Here is a 21,995-nt window from a genome sequence, read left to right as displayed (position 1 = left end):
AAAGCAGAGAAGGGAAAAACTCCTAAAAAGCAGCTGCCAGTTGATGTCATGGAAGGGGATTCCCCTTCTCAACACTGACTCTCCATCCCTCCCTCCTCTCCACATCAGTGTCCACAGATCCAGATCCTCATCTGTCTCAAGGTATGGGCCATACTGTAATTGTTAAAAACGTTTTAAATGTTGTGTTTCTTATTTAAATTATATTATTCCACTCCGAACTTATTTACTTTGAAATTTGTATAATGTTTTGTATAAAAAGGCAAGGTTAGGGTAAAACTTGGTGGTTGAGAAAGATTAATCCATTTTCAGTTATTTCTTGTGGGAAAAACTGATTCGGAACTCAACTGCATAGCATCTTGACGCTCCTTCTAGAAGGGATTAGCGTCGGGGTCCGAGGTTCTACTGTAGGCAATGATGTTGCTTGTGTTTCAGAAGTCTCCCTTTCCATCAGAAGACGACATTTCGTATGTTGCCGTGATGGCCCGTTCATTCGGGTTATCTACCTGCCTTCAGATGGGAAAGTATGCAGTAAGTAACCTAAGAACAAAGCCACCTGCTTTAACTGTAAGGAGCTTTTGGGTCAGAGTGCTAGCATTTCTTTTTCCTCTTTTATAATGCCATCTCTCACTAACCCTGACAATGTAGAGAGGAAAAACTTCTGACCCCACCCCCACCCCACCCCCTGCCAGAAGGAACTTTTACTCTCCAGGGTGGCCCCAGATCTGGTCAGCGGCTGTTGTCTGATCAAAATCCTGCGTTTTTCCTACTCTTCCGGTCCAAATGCAGTTTACCACAGCGAAGAGCCAAGCTCATCTCGCCTGACTCCCTCCTCGCTGGCTTGCTGTCCTCAGCTCCGCCATAACCTCTCTTCTGCGGCTCTCTAGACTGCCGCTGGCTTCCAGGCCCTGCAAGGCCAAATGCACGGGGGATACTTGGAGGGAAGGCAGAATGGAGCACGGCCTTCATGCCACTGACCATTTGCAAAACCATTTCCACCTCGATTTCCCTAAGTTTTTGAGGAATAGGGAAAACTGAGATGTGGCATGGAAAGCCCTTTTTGTTTGCTTGGCGTTTGATAATGTATGCAACCTCTCTGGGTGGTTTAAGCGGTTTAGGTACTTTCTATAGAAGGGATCTTTTAATGACAAAGCTAATGTGATTATCTGAGTGAGTGTGAGAGGGGTATTCAGGGCTTAAAGAAAATCTGTTAGAATAGCTGAATGTATCTGTTAATCCTTTCTCTAACGTGGCTGAACAATGCTCTGAGAAGCCATTGGCCCATTCTTTCTTCTGGCAAACGCCTCCTCTCCAGAGGTAGGGACTGTCTGCACCCTTTGATTCCCTTAACACTTCACCTTCTCAGCTGCACAAAAGCACAGGAAAAGCCGGAGGAGCCCAAAGCTCAGAGAGAAAGCCACGTCCTTCTCGTGGCTGTCTCTCTCCACAGCATCCGGAGAAGATGCAGGGGCAAGGGCCCTGGAGGAGGCCGCAGTGGGGACACAGCTCAGAGAAGAACTGGCTTTGGCACCTGCGACAGTGGAACGGGGTGACAGATAACTTGTGGAAAACAAACAAACAAACAAACAAACAAAAACCGTAAAAGCTGACTTTGCAGAGTGGCTACTCCTCTTACTGTCGTTTGGGGCAGGGGAGCCTAGGAGCAGAGCAAAGACGTTGGAGGACTATGTCTGGCTTATGCTCTGGGACTTTGGTTCAACCAAATCCCGCTCAGCTGTTCTTCTCCCATCTATAAACTCCCAGCTTATAAAGCTTGCCATGTACATTTATTCTGAGAATCAAAGTCAAGGTGTGACTGCGCCTGGGAAAGTGGCCAGCCAAACCTAGGAACGGCCAAACGTACGAAGTACACTTTCATTTTGTTCTACTTGAGAGTATTTGAACATTTCTGTTCTTTTGAGAATGTTCCACATTCCTTCTCTGGATCCAAAATTCAACTGAATTCAACCATGTGTTTGTTAACGACCTATCCTGTGCTGGGCGTTGCGCACAGGGCTGGGGAGACAAATATGAATGTGGGTTGGGCCCTTAAAATGGCCACAATCATAGAAGGGGCAGACATATAAGAGAGCAGTTTGAAAAATGCACATGAGTAGTTATTATGTAACGCTAACTTGAGGTTCTTAATAAGAATAGTTTTATTCTGTGTGTGGTTGCTCACTTCCTGGCACCGAGTCCATTCCAACTCATGGTGACCCTCAAGGACTAGGTAAACTGTGGGTTCCCAAGACTGTGACTCTACTGAAGCGGAAAGCCTTCTCTTTCTCCTGAGTGGCTAGTAGTTTTGAACTGCCGACCTTGTGGTTAGCAGCCCAATACGTAACTCACTAGCCACCAAGGCTCCTTTCTGTGCTGTTGGGTTAATTCCAAACAGATAATCCCAAGTGACAGAGTAGAGCTTGTTCTATAGAATTTTCTAGGCTGTAATCTTGAGAGAAGGATATTGACATATCTTTCTCCTGTGGAGCCTCTAGGTGTGTTTGGATCGCTGAACTTTCAGTTAGCAGCCAAGTGCTTAAAATAAAATAAACCAAGTTCATCATCATTGGGGCAGTTCCAAGTCAAGATGACCGTTTAGGGCAGTGGTTCTCAACCTTCCTAATTCCGTGACCATTTAATACAGTTCCTCATGGTGACCCCGGACCATAAAATTATTTTTGTTGCTACTTCATAGTTGTAATTTTGCTACTGTTATAAATTGCAATGTAAATATCTGACATGCAGGATGTGTTCTTTTACAAATTGAATATAATTAAAGCATAGTGATGGATCACAAAAACAATATGTAATTGTATATTGTGAAATATTTATATCTAATTACAGATAAATCAAATTTTGTCTTGCAGCATGGTGTAGCATGGGTAACAGTCTTCATGCCGGGTACTGCTATGTGGGCCTATCTGCATGTGGGCGGACCCACCTGGAGACAGATAGAGGAGCGGTGTCTTAGTTCTTTTTTTTTTTTTTTTTGGTGTCTTAGTTCTTAAGACCGTCAGATATATGTGCTTTCCGATGGTCTTAGCGAACCTTGTGAAAGGGTCGTTTGACCCCCAAAGGGGTCAAGACCCACAGGTTGAGAACCACTGGTAAATTCTCAGTCATCATGCTGCACTGTATTCCAACTTAAGGAAGACTTCCTAGAAAAGGTGACAACAACTGGAATTCAAAAGAGAACTGGGAATTTGCCAGGAAAGCAGAGGATAAAGGGCATTCCAGTCATAAGGAAGACTTAGGCAAAGCTCACTGGGTACAAGAAAATTTTTGTGTAGAAGAACCCAGAAGCAATTTCTACTTGAGCCCTTGATATCAGCTCCTCATTTGTTCCCCTCCATCCACACCTACCCTTCCTCATGCACTCTTAATAATTTATAAATTATTATTATTATTATTTTGTCATGTCTGACACTGTCCAACAGCTCCCTTCACCCACTTTTCTGTTGTCCATCTCCCAGGGAGGAGGTTATATGTAGATCCTTGTGATTGGTTGCCCCTTTCTACCTCACCTTCTCCTTACCCACCTGGTTATCGCTACTCTCAATTTTGAGAGGTTTATCTGTCTTGGATTCTCTGTGTTTCCATTTCTTATCTTACCAGTGTACATGCTCTGGTAAGGTAGAATTGGTATCATGATAGAGGCAGGAGGGTGGAGGTGGGTGGGGAGGAAGCATTGAAGAACTAGAGGAAAGTATGCTATACTGCACCCTGACTGGCTCGTCTTCTCCCCATGACCCTTCTGTCAGTTGTCTACAGATGGACTTTGGGTCTTTACTCCGTACTCCCCCCCATTCACAATGATATGATTTTTTGTTCTTTGATGCCTGATACTGATCCCATTGACACCTCATGATCACATAGGCTGGTGTGCTTCTTCCTTGTGGGCTTTGTTACTTCTGAGCTAGATGGCCGCTTGTTTACTTTCAAGCCTTTAAGAACCAGATGCTGTATCTTTTGATAGCTGGGCACCATCAGCTTTTTTCCCCACCACATTTGCTTATGCACCCATTTGTCTTCAGCGATCATGTCAGGAAGGTGAGCATAATGGAATGACAGTTTAATAGAACAAAGTGTTTTTGCATTGAGGGAGTATGTAAGCAGAGACCCAATGACCATCTGCTCTTATTTCTCTTCATCATATAAAAATACATTTACATATGTATATGCCTGTATTTAGACCTCAGTAAATGCCCTTTGCCTCCTAGTTCTTTTTTCTATTTCCTTTTACTTTCCTCTTGTTCCACTATTATGCTCAGCTTTCATTTGGGTTTCAGTAGTTCCTCTTGGTTACATTACCTTTCATCAAGCCCTACCAGGCCTCCTAAACCCTCCTCACCATTGATTTCGGATCACTAGTTGTTCCCTTGGCCCTGGGTTTGTTAACACCACTTCTTTTCCCATGTATCCCCCTCTCCCATGTCTCCTCGGAACTGTTGATCTGTTGTTTTCTCCTCCAGATTGTTTATCCCTCCTATCTTATCTAGATAGATCAATGGAAATGGTATATGGGTGATTTCTCCTGTCCCGTGGAAACCATGGCCCTGGATTAAAACCACAGAGTGTGTTAGTACATCATTCAACACTGTGAACATGTTCGTCATCCTAGTGACAGCCCCAGAATCATGACCCCAAGATGTTATCAGTAGCCGGTTGTAGCCCAGGAGTATGTCTGGCAGTTTTTGAAGCCTTGTACCTTTGGACAGTAAGAAAGAAAGCAGTCCTCGCCCAGTGATGTGGTCAGTGTATAATTTGAACCAGAAAGAATGGGCTTTGGGGATAGCTGGTCTAATATGCAGCTGCTGCTGAGCCGGATTTCATTGGTGAGCCACGGAGACGAGCAGATTGTAGCTCTTGTTCTGAATGTGGCTGCAAGTTGTGGGGATCCAAATCCGAGAAGTTTGCACAGTGCAGGGGGGAACCGTGATGGGGCTGCTCCGGCTGTGCGGTTTGTGCAACTAGATCTTTGTTATGATGCAAAACCAGGATGGTGTTCCTCAGAGGCAGTGCGTGGTCATAGGACCTCTGTGCCTCTCCTTCCCCGGTGCTCGGGACCTTCTGGGATTCGACCAGAAAGCTGACCAGAGACTCAGCTGAGAGTTTGCCAACCTCGAACATTGTGACGGCATGACTTTTCAAGTTTTGTAAGAGATTCCCCATCATTAAAAAGGCAGCAAGGATGCGCTCGGTATACCCCGTGGACAGGCTCAAGCCGCAGATCCTGGCGCTGTCGCCTGGGTCTGCCTGGTGGTTGGTGTCCGTGTCCGTGGCTGAGGAAATGTCCTGCACAGTGCTCCTACTCTCGCCGCCATCCCAGCAGAGGAGCATTTTTTTGTGGCTCAAAAGTCATCTTTAATCTGTTTACAGATGGAACATTCTATCAGGATGAGTGAAGTTGATCCAAATTTATTACTTGTCCCTTTAAAAAAAAATTTAAATCATTTTATCGGGGGCTCATACAACTCATCACCATCCATCCATACATCGATTGTGTAAAGCACATTTGTACAGTCGTTGCCCTCATCATTCTCAAAACATTTGCTCTCCCCATAAACCCCAAAGCCCAACTGACAATGCATTGAAACAGCCTTCTTCACGAAGGCTAAGTCCATGTCAAGGACATTCGCAAGCTCTGCAACGTTGGTGCGCTCAGCTGTGGACACGGATCTCTTACAGAGGAGGGTTTCAGAGTAGTCACCTGCATGGGATTCATCACAAAGCCTTCAGGGGAGGCCCTACTAGACGGCCGTCATCAGAGCTAGGTACTTCCAGATAGACCGTTTGTGATACAAACCATGCACTGCATTGGAATCTAGTGACCCGAGAGCTGAGGACCGGCATTTCTCAGACAAAGGTAAATCTTGGTGCCGTCCTCTGTGACATAGCCAGCCTGCACCACCCACCAGGCCTCCATGGCCATCTCCATGGGCTTCATGGGGAGAAGATCCCGGACGGTTTTCCTTTGGAAAACGTTTTTGGCTGATTCCTGGTTTCTTCCTAGGCCAAGAAGCTGCACACAGTCATCAGCAGTAGAGTTGGGCAATGAATCATAATTTGCGCCCTGTTCATAATGTCCTGCATGATGGCGGTGTCATAGAAGGGGTGGGGCGTAGGGGCAGGGCATGGCCTGTGCTCTCTGCAGCTCACCCCGGGCACCTAGGGGCAGCAAGCAGCAGCGCAGGACACATCTCTTAAGGAGAGAAACCACAGCACATTTGGGAACACTAGCTAAAAGCGATCACCGTTTGGTATAGGTGGACTCCAGTATGTGATTTGGAAGTGGCACGAGCTGTTTCTCAGACCCCTCCAGCCCCAATATTTGCGGTTACCTGTAGCGACAGCTTACCAGAGGGGGTCAGAATTTCTACAGTGCAGAGCACAGGTGCCGGTTTTATGGGGGTACGTGATTGCCAGAGCAAAAAACCCAACACGTCCTTTCCCGTGTCATCACAATTATCCCCCCGACCTGAGACCCGCGCGAAGGGCTGCTTCTCACCTTTAAGAGGGAAAACAAAGAGGCCTGAAGTCAAGGCTGGGAATGTAAACCAGACAAATAAATGTCAGGGCAGCAGGAGGGGAGAACAATAAAGGGAGACGGCCTGAGTGATGGTGGTCACCTCCTGAATTCCCAGGTCACCGAGTAATTTACGGACTGGTCCGAGGCCCTGGATAATTATCTAGACAGCTCCAACACCGGTGCGAAGCCTCCCGCTGCTCAGGTTATTAATACCAGCAGCCAGGCCGGGCGAGCAGAGCAGAGCAGAGCAAACGGAGGCCGGGCCGCTGAGCCAAGGAAGGGGGCAGCTCCCAGGCTCTCTGGACTGGTCCTCCCCAGGGAAGCTGGTTGACTGGTTCAGCTGAGACATGGTCCCCACAGAGAGGCTCCCCAGGAATGGCTGGAGGCTTGGGTCAAGGGAGAAGACAACCACATCTGGAGTTTGACCCGTTGTGTCTCAGGAAATCTGCCCTGTTCTCCCTTAGAGCTGGGTGGAAAGCAATTCTGTGGCTTGGGCAGAATAACTTACTACCCACGGAGCAATGTCAAGCACTCCTCTTTGACGTGTCGTGGGAATTAGACCTCACTCCGCGGAACTGGGGTCAGGGAAAGGAGTAGTGCCTATTGCAGGGTTTAATTATTTGAGAAACCGACCCTGAGCAACCCTGAGGGGATTTTAGGAGCCAGGGGGGTGGCGCTGGGGTGTTATTTTCCATACCCCTCCCTTTTTTAAAAAGAACATTTTATCGGGGGCTCTTACAAGCTCACCATATCCCTTTTGTAAATGCGGTGCCCACCTCCGGTGCCCAGCATCTAGTAGTCCTTTTCCAACACAGCAAGCACACTTCCTCTGTTCTCCCCTATAACATTATTACGTTCACAACCGCCTGATGAATCTCTTTAAATTATTATTAATCATTTTATTGGGGGCTCATACAATTCTCATCGCAATCCATCCATACATCAATTGTATGAAGCACATTTGTACATTCGTTACCATCATCATTTCAAAACAGTTGATCTCCACATAAGCCCCTGGTGTCTGTTCCTCATTTTCCCTCCCCCCTCCCTGCTTCCCCCTCCCTCATGAACCCTTGATAATTTATAAATTATTATTTTGAGCTGTGTGATGACATCACAAATGTCGTTCGTGAAGAAAACAAAGGTCACTTAAAAGGTGAGGAAGAAAAGATTAAAGAAGACATCAGACAAACTCTGAAATTTGTTCTTCATTGTAGAGTAGATAAGGCAAATGATGGAGTCAGAGTTGAACAGAAAATTCCAAAGGACAGCTTGAGAAGACAAAGCAAACGATTATAATGAAGTGTGCAAAGACCTAGAGCTAGAAAATTAAAAAGGAAGAATGGGCTCAGCATATCTTTAAAATATATTTTAAAAACCATTTTATTGGAGGGGTGCCCTCTTACAGCTCTTATCACAATCCATACATCAATTGTATCAATCACATTTATTTTAAAAAACATTTTATTAGGGACTCATACAACTTATCACAATCCATACATATACATACATCAATTGTATAAACCACATCTGTACATTCTTTGCCCTCATCATTTTCAAAGCATTTGCTCTCCACTTAAGCCCTTTGCATCAGGTCCTCTTTTTTTCCCCTCCCTCCCCGCTCCCCCCTCCCTCATGTGCCCTCGATAATTTACAAATTATTATTTTGTCATATCTTGCCCTGTCCGGCGTCTCCCTTCACCCTCTTTTCTGTTGTCCATCCCCCAGGGAGGAGGTCACATGTAGATCCTTGTAATGGGTTCCCTCTTTCCAAACCACTCACGCTCTATCTTCCCAGTATCGCCACTCACACCCTGGTCCTGAAGGTATATCATCCGCCCTGGATTCCCTGTGCCTCCAGCTCCTATCTGCACCAGTGTACATCCTCTGCTCTATCCAGACTTGCAAGGTAGAATTCAGATCATGGTAGTTGGGGGGAGGAAGCATTTAGGAACTGGAGGAAAGCTGTATTCTTCATCAGTGCTACATTGCACCCTGACTGACTTCATCTCCTCTCCTAAACCCCCCTCTGCGAGGGGATCTCCAGCTGCCGACAAATGGGCTTTAGGTCTCCACCCTGCACTTCCCCCTTCTTTCACTATGGTAAGATTTTTCTTTCTGATAATGCTTTATACCTGATCCCTTCGACACCTCGTGATCGCAGAGGCTGGTGTGCTTCTTCCATGTGGGCTTTGTTGCTTCTGAGCTAGATTGTCACTTGTTTACCTTCAAGCCTTTAAGACCCCAGATGCTATATCTTGTAATATCCAGGCACCATCAGCTTTCTTCACATTTGCTTATGCTCCCATTTTGTCTTGAGCAATCATGTTGGGCAGGTGAGCATCACAGAATGCCAGGATATTAGAACACAGAGTTCTTGTATTGAGAGAGGGCTTGTGTAGAGGCCCAATATCTGTTTGCTACCTTAATACTTAACATATAAATATATGTACATAGACCTACATCCCTATCATTATATATTAATATATTTACATATATACATGCCTATAGTATATATTTATGCTGTATAAATAAATGTCTTTTGCCTACTAATTCTTTCCTCTATTTCCTTTTACTTTCCTCCTGTCCCATATCATGTTTGACCTTTATTTAGCTCTCTATAATTCCTCTTGACTACTTTGCACTTGATCAAACCCCAGCAGGCATTCTACGCCATCCTTGTCATTAAATTTAGATCTCTTGTTGTTCCCTTGTCCCTGAGTTTGTTGGCTCCCCGCTCCCTTTCTCCCATCTCCTCCTCTCCCATGATGTTTCCCTGGAAATGTCGGTCCTGCTGGTGTTTGTCCTGAGGATTATTTATCCTGCTTATCTTATATAGATAGAAATAGAAGGGAGAGAGAGAGAGAGAGAGAGAGAGAGAGAGAGAGAGAGAGAGAGAGAGAGAGAGAGAGAGAGAGAGAAAGAGGAAGAGGAAGAGAAGAAAAAGAAAAATCACATAAAAAGCTATAAATAGTTTCAGGCCTATTTGCTGAGCCTTTTGAGTGTTTTCTGATGTGGTCTGATGAGGTGACAAGCCCTGCCCCTTGAGTCAGAAGTCTATTTTTGGTATTCCTCAGAAACTTCATTGCTTGTCTTCCCTTGCTGCTCTGTTGCACTCTCTTCGTGTTTCACCGTGGTGTGGGAGGGTCAGACTGGGCACAATTCCCACAATGTGTCTTCAGTGTTGTCCCTCATAGTGCTGTGGATCATAGTGTAGTGTCTTGTGGTGGGGCCAGCCTTACAGTCTACGTTCTGCATTGGCTGCTCCAAGCAGGAATGTCATCGTCAAGGTTTGGTGGGCCAAGATGCAAATTTCTCTCTCTCTTTCTCGCTCTCTCTCTCTCTGCTCCCATGTGGTCTGGGCAGACCCGCCCCTCTCCCTGGGCTGTATCCTCAGTGCTGTCCTCTGTAATGCATTCTTCTGGGGGCCAGGGCTCAGCATATCTTAAACGGAAAGAACTGAAGAAAAATGTTCAAGCCTCAAGTGGCAACACTAAACTCTTCTATGGGAGAAAATAATGAATGATTCATGAAGCATCAAAAGAAGATGGAAAGACTACATGGAGTAACTGTGCGAAAGAGAACTAGTTGACCTTCCAACATTTCAAGAGGTGGCATATGAGCGAGAACCAATGGTTCTGAAGGAAAAAGCTCAAGCTTCACTGAAAACATTAGCCAGAACAAGTCTTCAGGAATTGCAGACATGCCAATTGGAATGTTTCAACAAGCTGATGAAGCACTCATTCACCTATGTCAGGAAATTTGGAAGACAGCTACTTGGTCAACTGACTGGAAGATTTCTACACTTGTGTGAATTACAAAGAAAGGTGAACCAAAAGACGATTCAAATTATAGAACAGTATCACTAATATCACATGCAAATAAAATTTTGCTGAACATTATCCAATAACAGTTGCAGCTGTACTTTTTATTTATTTATTTAAATCGTTTTATTAGGGGCTCATACAACTCTTATCACAATCCATACATACATCATTTGTGTAAGGCACATTTGTACATTCATTGCCCTCATCATTCTCAAAACATGTGCTCTCCACTTAAGCCCCTGGCATCAGTTTCTCATTTCCCCCCTCCCTCACCTCTCCCACTCCCTCATGAACTCTTCCTAATTTATAAATTATTATTTTGTATCCCTTCACCGCTTTTCTGTTGTCTGTCCCCCAGGGAGGAGGTCACATGTAGATCCTTGTAATTGGTTCCCGCTTTCCAACCCACCCTCCCGCTGCCCTCCCAGTATCGCCACTCATACCCCTGGTCCTGAAGGGATCATCCGCCCTGGATTCCCTGTGTCTCCAGCTCCTATCTGCACCAGTGTATATCCTCTGTTCTAGCCAGACTTGCAAGGTAGAATTGGGATCATGAAAGTGGGTGGGGAGGAAACATCTAGGAACTAGAGGAAAGTTGTATGTTTCATCATTGCTATATCGCACCCTGACTGGCTCTTCTCCTCCCCAAGACCCTTCTGTAAGGGGATGTCCAGTGGCCTACAAATTGGCTTTGGTTCTCCACTCTGCACTCCCCCCTCTCATTCACTATGATTTTTTTTCTGATGATGCCTTATACCTGATCCCTTTGACACCTTGTGATCGCACAGGCTGGTGTGCTTTTTCCATGTGGGCTTTGTTTCTTCTGAGCTAGATGGCTGCTTGTTTACCTTCAAGCCTTCGAGACCCCAGATGCTATATCATTTGATAGCTGGGCACCATCAGCTTTCTTCACCACATTTGCTTATTCACCCGCTTTGTCTTCAGCGGTTGTGTCGGGAAGGTGAGCATCATAGAATGCCAATTTAATAGAAGAAAGTATTCATCCATTGAGGGAGTACTTGAGTGGAGGCCCAATGTCTTTCTACTACCTTAATACTAAACTTTTAAATATATGCACATATATCTATTTCCCCATCCTCATCTATAAATATATTTGCATATGTACATGCCCTTATTTAGATCTCTATAAATGCCCTTTGCCTCCTAGCTCTTTCCTCTATTTCTTTGGACATTCTTCTTGTCCCACTATCATGTGCAGTCTTCATTTGGGTTTCAGTAATTCCTCTTGGCCACTTTACCCTTGATCACGCCCTACCAGGTCTCCTGCATCTTCCTCACTACCAATTTGGATAATCTGTTGTTCCCTTGTCCCTGGGTTTATTAACACCACTACCTTTCCCCCCACCTCCCCTCTGCCATGTCCTCCCGGTTGTTTTCTCCTCTAGATTGTTCATCCAGCCTATCTTATTTACACAGACATGTGGAGATAATGACATGCACAAAAACAAGACAGAGCAAAACCAAGCAACAATATACAACAAAACAACAACAACAAACCAATGACAAAAAGCAAAACAAAACACAACAAGAAAGAAAAGCTTGTAGTTAGTTCAAGGACTGTTTGTTGACCTTTAGGAGTGTTTTCCAGTCCAGTTTGTTGGGGCACCATGCGCTGGTCCCAAAGTTCACCTTCAGCATTCTCTGGGGACCTCGCCACTCCATTCCCTTGCTGTTCTGTTGTATCCCCTTAGTGTTTTACCTCAGTGTGGCAGGATCAGCTTGGGTGCAATTCCCACACTGTGTCTCCAGTGTTGTCCCTTGTAGGGCTATGGGTCAGTGAAGGACGTCGTGTCTCAAAGTGGGGCTAGCCATGTGGGCCTCTCTGTGGACTGACTGCTCTAATTGGGAACATCGTCCTCAAGACCTGGTGGGTCAGAATGTGCACCACTCTCTCCTTCTCCCCCTTCATCTGCTTCCATGAGCTGCAGATTCAGTGCCATCCTTTGAAATAAATTCTTCTGCGGGGAGAGGCAGGTGTCCACATAGTAGTTGGGATGGGGACCGCCCGTCAGACCTCTCCACTGGTTCCCTACTCCACTCTGGCATATTGCATTCACATCTTGGAGCACTGGGTTGAAGTCTGGTCCCTCTTTTCCTTGGAGATATAAATAATACCTTCCCCTTGGGTGGGTTAGTGCCCTGTGCCCCCTCTACCCATTTCTTTATTATTATTATTTCCCCCCCTTTCCCGACCTCCTTTTAAGTTGGCTACCATATATAGCTCTATATTTGGTCTGCTCCATGCCATATTACCTGGTCCTCAACCCTGGAATGTTTGTATACACTAGCTTTTTCCCTATGCCCCTTTTGCCTTTTTTTTTTTTAAAGCTTACTTCAGTGGACTCATATTGTACTTGCCCTTATGTGCTTGGCTTACTTCGCTTAACATGATTTCCTCCAGTTCTTCCCATGCAGTGATTTGCTTCATATGTTCATCACTGCATTTTAGCAATGCCTAGTACTCTATTCCATGTATGTACCACAGCTTTTATTTTAAAACATTTTATTAGGGGCTCATACAACTCTTATCACAATCCATACATATACATACATCAATTGTATATAGCACATCTGTACATTCTTTGCCCTCATCATTTTCTTTTTTTTTCTTCTTTTCTTTTTTTACATTTTATTAGGGGCTCATACAACTTTTATCACAATCCATACATATACATACATCATTGTATAAAGCACATCCGCACATTCCCTGCCCCAATCATTCTCAAAGCATTTGCTCTCCACTTAAGCCCTTTGCATCAGGTCCTCTTTTTTTCCCCCGCTCTCCCCGCTCCCCCCTCCCTCATGTGCTCTTGGTAATTTATACATTGTTATTTTGTCATATCTTTCCCTATTCGGAGTCTCCCTTCCCCCCTTCTCTGCCGTCCATCTCCCAGGGAGGAGGTCACATGGTACCACAGCTTTTTAATCCACTCATCAGTTGATGGAAATTTGGGTTGCTTCTAACTCCTTGCAATTGTGAACTGTGCTGCAATGAACACTGGAGCACAGATGTCTGGCCTTGGTTTGTTTCTTGCCTCTTCTGGGTGTATGCACAGTAGGGGGATTGCTGGGTCATATGGTAACTCGATTTACATCTGTTTTAGGTATCACCAGATCGATTTCCATAGTGGCTGTACATACTCAGGTCCACCACCAGTGGATGAGATGAGAGTTCCTGTCTCCCCACAGCCTCTCCAACACTTGTTGCTTTCTGAATTGGGCTATCTTTGAGGGTGTTAGGTGGTAGTTCATTGTTGTTTTAATTTGAATTTCTCTTATGGCAAAAGATTGGGAACATTTTCTCATATGTTTGTTGGCCATTTGGATTTCTGCCACGGGGAAACCTCTGTTCAGGTCCTTTCCCACCTCCTCAGTGGTCAATTAGATTTTTTTCTTTTTGGAAGCTAGCAGAGTATTGTAGATTTTAGTAATGAGACCTTTGTCTGATGTGTCATTGCTAAGGATGTTTTCCCAGTCCATGGACTCTCTTATTACTCTCTCAGTGAATTCTTTCAATGTACACAGGTGTTTTATCTTCAGTATATTCCATTTGCGCCTCCTCTGTGTTTGTGTCCTTCCCTATATTCGATAGCCTATGTATTCCCTGTGCCAAAGTTCTCAAGTTGGTTCCAATTCCCTCATTGATGGCCCTAATAGTTTGGGGTTTAACTTCAAGGTCTGTGATCCACCTTGAGTTTATTCTTGTGCATGGAGTGAAATAAGGGTCTTGCTTCATTTTTCTGCAGGTAAATATCCCTTTTTTCCAGCACCACTTGCTAAAGAGAGCATCAGCTTCCCATTGGATAATTTGGGGGCTATTATCAAAGATCAGCATGCTGATGATTTTATTTCTGGGTTTTCAGTTCTTTTACATTGGTCTGAGTATCTGTCATTATACCAATACCATACGGTTGTGACAACTGTGGTTGTATAGTATGTCTTAAAGTCAGATAAAACAAGCCCTCCCACTGTGTCCTTCTTCTTGAGGAGTTCTCTGCTAATTCTGGGCTTCTACCCTCTCCATATGAAGTTGGTAATCAGCTTTTCCATTTCTTTGAAGAAAGATGAGGGTAATTGTTTCAGGATTGTATTAAACTTATATAGTGCCTTAGTCAGAACTGACATCTTGACTATATTGACTATTCTTCCAATCCACGAGCATGGGATATTCTTCCATTTGTTGAGGTAGATCTTGATTTCTTGTAATAGTGTTCCATAGTTTTCCCCACATAGATATGTTCTGTTAGTCAGGTATATCCCTAGATATTTCAATTTGTGTTGGGCTATTGTGAAGGGTACCACCTTTTTGGTCTCCTCTTCTGTGGTCTTATCCGATGTGAATAACAGTCCGATGGACTTCTGTTTGTTGATCTTGTATCCTGCTACTCTGCCAAACTCCTCTATTGCTTCTAGTACTCCCCTGGTGGAGCTTTTGGGATTTTCCATATATAAAATCACATCATCTGTAAATAATGATAGTTTTACCCCTTCCTTCCCCAAATGAATACCTTTGATGTGTTTTCTTTGCCTTATACTGTTAGTTAAAACCTCCAGCACGATATTAAATAAGAGTGGGGATAAGGGGCATCCTTGTCTGGTCTCCTTTTTCAGTGGGATTGTGTTCGTCTTTTCTCTATTGACTACCACGTTGGCTGTTGGTTTTTCATATATAGCTTGTATTGTCTTGAGGAATTTTCCTTCCTTTACTATCTTCTCAAGTGTCTTAAACAGGAATTGGTGTTGGATGTTGTCGAATGCTGTTTCTGCATCTATCAATATTGTCATGTGATTCTTATAGTTTTTCATGTCAATGTGGTGAATGATATTAATGATCTTTTGTATGTTTAACCATCCTTTCATCCCTGGCATGAATCCCTCTGGGTCATGGTGAATTATTTGTTTTATATACTTTTGTATTCTGTTGGCCAGTATTTTGTTAAGGATTTTGGCATCAATGTTCATTATGGATATTGGTCTGTAGTTCTTGATTCTTGTGGGATCCTTGCCCGGTTTTGGTATCAGAGTTATACTAGCTTCAAAGAAGGAATTTGGGGGTTTCTGTCTTTTCCTATGTTCTGGAAGAGCTTGTGTAGGATTGGTGTTAGTTCTTTTCTAAATGCTTGGTAGAATTCTCCAGTGAAGCCATATGGTCCAGGGGATTTTTTGTTGGTAATCCCTTGATAACCTTGTCTATTTCTTCTATTGCTATGGGTCTGTTGATATTCTTGACATTCATCGGGGATAGTCTACGGAGGGATTGTTTTTCCAAGAATTTGTCCATATTTTCCAAGTTTTAATTCATTGGAGTATAATCTTTCATAGTACTGTGTAATTATCATTTTGATTTCATTAGGGTCTGTTGTAATGTCCACTCTTTCATCCCTTATTCTTGGTATTGAAATTTGTTTCCTCCTTTCTTTGGTTAGGTTTGCCAGTGGTCTGTCGAGTCTGTTTATCCTTTCAAAGAACCAACTTTTAGCAGCATTAATTTTTTCCATAGTTTTCTTATTTTCCCTCTCCTGGATCTCAGCCCCGATTTTTATTATTTCTTTTCTTTTGCTATCAGTCGGATTGTCCTGCTGACTCTGCTGTAGTTGTTATAAATGTTGTGCCAGCATATCAAGCACGAGTCTCTCTTCCTTTCTCAGGTGTGCATGTATTGCTATGAAGATTCCTCTGATGACTGCCTCTGCTGTGTCCCAAGTTTTGGTATGTCTTGTTCTCATTCTTGTTGGTTTCTAGAAATTTGCTAACTTCATCTCTGATCTGTGCTGGTACTGCACTCCTTTTGCAGTAGAGAGTTATTCATCCTCCAATTGTTTGCTCTTCTTTTCTTCGTCTTCCTTTCGTTGATTTCCAGCCTTATGGCATAGTGGTCAGAAAGAGAGGTCTGTATGATATCAATGTGCTTAAATTTATGTAGATTTGCCTTATTCCCCAGCATATGGTCTATCTTCAAATATGTGCCTTGTGGGATTGAAAAGAATGTTAATTTGTTTTGTATTTGGATGAAAAGCTCTGTACATATCTATCAAGTCAAATTGTAGTGTTTATATCTCTAGCCTCCTTGTTGAGTTTCTTTCCTTATGATCTATCTTTCTCAGAGAGCAGTGTATTGAAGTCACCCACTATTATTGCTGAGACCGTGATTTCTTTTTTCATTTATTGGAGTGTTTGGTTGACATATTCAGTGGGTCTCTCATTCGGGGAATATGTTTACTATGCTTAGTGGTTCTTTGTCTACCATTCCCTTGAGCATTATATAGTGTCCCTCCTTATCTCTTTTTATGGTTTGCACTTTGAGGTCAATTTTATCCAAGATTAGGATTGCAACTCCTGCTTTTTATGAATTTCAGTTTGCTTGGTATGCCTTCCTCCAGCCTTTGATCCTCAGCCTATTTTTTTGTCTGTAGTCTTGAGCTGTGTTTCCTGTAGGCAGCAGATTGATGGGTTGTGTTTTCTAAGCCAGTCTGCTACTCTCAGTCTCTTAATGCCTGAATTCAGGCCATTGATATTCAGGGTTATTATCTCCATCTGCAGACTCTGTCATGTATCTTATACCTTTTGTGATGGGTGTTTTCCTACCTTCCTTTCACATTATTGTGTTGTGCATGTGTGTGTGTATCATTCTTGACTTCTTAAGCCAATGCTTGTTTTCTCCTTGTTTCCCTCTGGGTGGGTTGTTCCATGTGGCGGTCTCTTATTTATACTTGGTGAGTGTTGTTCTTCTCCATACTGGGTTGTTAAAGAACTTTTGTAGGGCTGGGTTTCTTCTAATGTATTCTTTGAGTTTTTCCTTCTCTGGGAAGACTCTTACTTCTCTATCTATCTTGATCAACAATTTGCAGCCATACCTTAACAGGGAGCTTCCAGAAGTTCTGGCTGAATTCATAAGAGGATGTGGAACTAGGAAAATCATTGCTGATCATGGTGCAAAGCAGAGAATACCAGATTTGTGTTTTGACACTATGCAAAAGCATTTGTGTGGATCATAAAAAACTATGGATAGCTTTGAGAAAATGGGAATTCCAGAACACTTTATTGTGCTCTTACAGAACTGGTGCATGGATCAGGAGGTCATTGTGAAAAAGGAGCAAGGGGATATTAGATGGTTTACAATCAGGAAATATGTGGTTCTGGGTTGTATTCTTTCACCATACTTACTCAATCTGTATGCTGAGCAAATAATCAGGGAACCTGGATTATATGAAGAAGAATGCAGCATCAGGTTTAACCACCTGGAACACGCAGAGGACAACTTTGCTTTCTGAAAGTGAGGAGATGTTGAAACGCTTGCTGATGAAGATCAGGAATTGCAGCCTTCAATATGGATTACAACTCCGTGTAAAGAAGACCAAAATCTTTACAAAAGAGCCAATAGGAGATATCAAGATAAGTGGAGAAGAGAGAGAAGTTGTCAAGGCTTTTGTCTGTTTTGGATCCACAATCAATGCTCATGGAAAGCAGCAGTTAGGACATCAAAAGATGTAAGTCAAACTGGAACATTAAGTCAAACTGGAACAAATTTAAAAGGAAATCCAACAGAAGATTAAACAATACAGCGTTTCATTTTAACCTAACTACATCTGCCATAATCAACCTTAGAAATATTTTTGTATGATAGCAAGACTATCCACATCCGTGGACTGTGGTCAGGGGACATTCACCAGAGGATTAATCCATGTCGGGACCCTGCAAATGGATTTTAGTCTTCTACTGTTGTCCATAGCCTTCTGCAAACCAGGTGTTCACAATTTAAGCTCAAAATCCATTCCCTCTTTTGGATTTGTGTTCATTGTTTACAGTCCTTGGATCACACAGGCTGGTGTGCTTCTTTCATGTGCACTCAGTTGATACATTTTTTATGTGTGCATATCCCAAGGTCATGCTTTCTTCTAGGACTTTTGCAGTTTTCACTTTTGTACCTAGGTCCCAGTTTAAATTACATTTTTTTCCATATGATGTGATTTGGGGCTCAAGGCTAAAAGTTCCTACTTCATTAAAAGATTTTATTTACGCATTTTAACAGTTTATCAAAACATAATTCACATATAATATTAGAACATTTATTATGAAAAATGTCAATCCTACACTAATACAGGATAGCATGTGATTAATCAAGTGTACCTCATCCTGCTTTAATCATTATCATGATCAATATTGTTTCATATAAATCTTCATCTCTTCCCTTGCTCCAAATCGGGTTATTAGCAAGAAAATTTCTATCGTTTTGTCTATAATTCATTTCAGTATATGTCTCTTAAAAAAAAGGATTTTTAAAAGAAAAAACAGCCCCTCCTAATTAAAAAAAAAAAACAGCCATAATTCAGACAGTCATGTGTCTTTATGTAAAATTTATAGGTAAGTAAACCGGTGCATATGGTTCTTATTTAGCTTTAATTTATTTTTAAAAAGGCATTCTGTTGGCATTGTTCAGTAAGTGTTGGGGCTGCTCCCCACAAGGTCCGTGATTCAAACCCACCATCCGATGTTTAGGAGGAAGTTGAGGCTATCTGCTCCCGTCAAGATTTACAGCATCCGAAACCTCATACAGAGTACTATGAGTCAGAATTGACTTGATTGCAGGGGATTGATGGCTTACAGGAAGAAAGCCACTCTCCACCTCCAATGGTGCAGTAGTGAAGGCCCCGATTGAAGGTCAGCATTTTTAACTCACAGGGACTGTGTAGGGGAATGATGTAGCCGTCTACTTCCCAAACATGCGCAGTCTCAGAAAACCTGTGGGACAGTTCTACTCTGGCCTTTAGGGCTATTGGAAGTGGGAATCCACTCGCTGCCAACACATTAATGCAAGGAAAAACCTCAAAGTCTTAGTTTTTAAAAGCTGCACAACCATAAGGAAAGGTCATTGTGATGAAGAATTCTATTAGGAATTGGTTCAATTGTCCAAAGTGAGGGCAAATTCACATAATATTAAAAGATATGAATTGTTCTGAAACTGGGGAATTTGTAACCTGGAGACACCCATACTATTATTATGTCTAAAAATCAATCATGTTTCTTCAAAGTCACCAAATACTCAATCATGATTCAGATGATCTTCAGTGTCTTATACATTAAAAAGCTAATTTGTCTGAGTCAGTTTTCAAACAAGGTCCTTCTGTTGTATTTGGTTGCAGTCTCCCAAGCATATTTTACCTCTTTTTTTTTTTTAAGTTAAATAAATAGGAAGCTTCCCCCGCCCCCCTGCAGCAGTTTCCCATGCTCTGGACCCTGCTGATAGAATCATTTTGATGAGGTTTAAAACATTTCCTTTCTCTTATAACTACTGTAAACTGATGGTTAGATTTAGAAGCTTGGTTAGCATCAGGTTTGACTTTGCAGCAGAAAGAACTACTGTTATATAATCCTTTAGTCATGATCTGGGAGAAAAATGAAGCTGGCTACTCCTGTAAAGAGTTACAGTCTTGAAAACCCACAGGGGCAGTTCTACTCTGCCCTACAGGGTCACTAGATGCAGAGCAGACTTGATGGCAGCAAGGATTTGTTTATTTATTTGTTTTAAGCCATGGTCTTTTAATGCCTAGAAAATGATTGAGTGGAATTATGTAAATAAGATGATTGTGGCCCACCAATTGGATTAGACATTTTAATGACACAAACAAAGGGCGCACCCTTGTGGGGGGTGGGACTATGCTAATAAGGTAAATGGAGTCCTAATAGAAAACTCAGCTTTGGCATCCTGGTAGACTTAACATGAGCCTATTCCTGAGGCAGGGGAGGGAAACTTGCCACCATTAAGAAAAGGTGGGAGCCACCAGCCTGCATGATCATGAGGTGCCAAAGGGATCAGTTATCAGGCATTAAAGAACAAAAAATCATATCATTGTGTGCTCACCTCCCTGATATGATTGCTGAAGACAAATGGGTGCATAAGCAAATGTGGTGAAGAAAGCTGATGGTGCCCGGCTATCAAAAGTTATAGTGTCTAGGTTCTTAAAGGCTTGAAGGTAAACAAGCAGTCATCTAGCTCAGAAGCAACAAAATCCACATGGAAGAAGCACACCAGCCTGTGCGATCACAAGGTGTCAAAGGGATCAGGTATCAGGCATCATCAGAAAAAAAAAATCATAGTGAATGAGAGGGGGAAGTGCAGAGTGGAGAACCAAAGCCTATTTTAAGCCACTGGACATCCCTTTACAGAAGGGTCTCGGGAAGGAGAAGAGCCAGTCAGGGTGTGATATAGCAACAATGAAACATACAAATTTCCTCTAGTTCCTAAATGCTTCCTCCTCCACACTATCATTATCCCAATTCTACCTTATAAATCTGGCCAGACCAGAGGATGTACACTGGTATACATAGGAACTGGAAACACAGGGAATCCAGGATGGATGATCCATTCAGGACCAGTGGTGTGAGTGGTGATACTGGGAGGGTAGAGGGAGGGTGGGTTGGAAAGGGGGAACCGGTTGCAAGGATCTACATGTTACCTCTTCCCTGGGGGACAGACAACAGAAAAGTGGGTAGAGGGAGATGTCAGACACTACAAAATATGACAAAATAATAATTTATAAGTTATCAAGGGTTCATGAGGGAGGGGGGGTGGGGAGGGAGGGGAAAACGAGAAACTGATGCCAGGGGCTTAAGTGGAGAGCAAATGTTTTGAGAATGATGAGGGCAATGAGTGTACAAATGTGTTTTACACAATTGATGTATGTATGGATTGTGATAAGAGTTGTTTGAGCCCCTAATAAAATGATTTTTTTAAAAAAGAAAAGAAAAGGTGGGAGCATAGTGGGTCCTTTAAAAAAATTTTTTTTTCTTTTTTTAAAAATCATTTTATTGGGGGCTCATACAATTCTTATCACAATCCATACATACATCCATTGTGTCAAGAAGATATGTACATTTGTTGCCATCATCAATCTCAAAACATTTGCCTTTACTTGAGCTCTTAATGTCTGCTCTTCATTTTCTCCCTCCTTCCTCACTCCCCCGTACATCATGAACCCTTCATCATTCATATATTATTATTATTTTGTCATATGTTAAACTGTCCGATATCTCCCCCCACCTTCTTCTCTGCTGTCCATCCCCTAGGGAGGAGGCTATACATAGATTCTTGTAATCAGTTCCCACATTCTCTCCACCCTCCAGGCATAGCCACTCTCACCACTGGTCCTGAAGGAGTCATCTGTCCTGGATTCCCTGTGTTTCCAGTTGCTATCTGTACGTATGTACATCCTCTGGTGTAGCCAGGTTTGTAAGGTAGAATTGGGATCATAATAGTGGGGGGTGGGGAGGAAGCATTTTAGAACTAGAGGAAAGTTATATGTTTCATCGTTGCTACCCTGCACCCTGACTGACTCATCTCCTCCACACAACCCTTCAGTAGGGGGTGTCCTGTTGGTTACTGATGGGCTTTGAGTCTCCACTCTGCACTCACCCACATTTTCAATGATATGATTTTTTGTTCCTTATAGCGGGTCCTTTTATTGAACCCTGGTTCAGGTGCAGAGGGCCTGCTAGAACCAAGAAACCCAAGTAATATCAATTAAAATAATGATGAGATACAGTTTAAAGCCTGTTAAATGAAAGAGCTATTCAATTTTTATAATGCTTTAAACTAAGGATGGCGGCTTTCATTTGTGACTTGT

General features: G+C 43.0%; 1 pseudogene; it reads right to left on the bottom strand.

The window, feature by feature from the left end:
* Window positions 1-744: 744 nt before the first annotated feature.
* On the bottom strand, window positions 745-17,303 carry LOC142445932 (protein FAM91A1-like; annotated as a pseudogene).
* Window positions 17,304-21,995: the final 4,692 nt, after the last annotated feature.

This window comes from Tenrec ecaudatus, chromosome 4 (assembly GCF_050624435.1).
Source record: "Tenrec ecaudatus isolate mTenEca1 chromosome 4, mTenEca1.hap1, whole genome shotgun sequence".
In the NCBI taxonomy this organism is placed as follows: Eukaryota; Metazoa; Chordata; class Mammalia; order Afrosoricida; family Tenrecidae; genus Tenrec; species Tenrec ecaudatus.
Note: the sequence above shows the minus strand (reverse complement) of the source record. Positions and strands in the feature narration are given on the sequence as shown.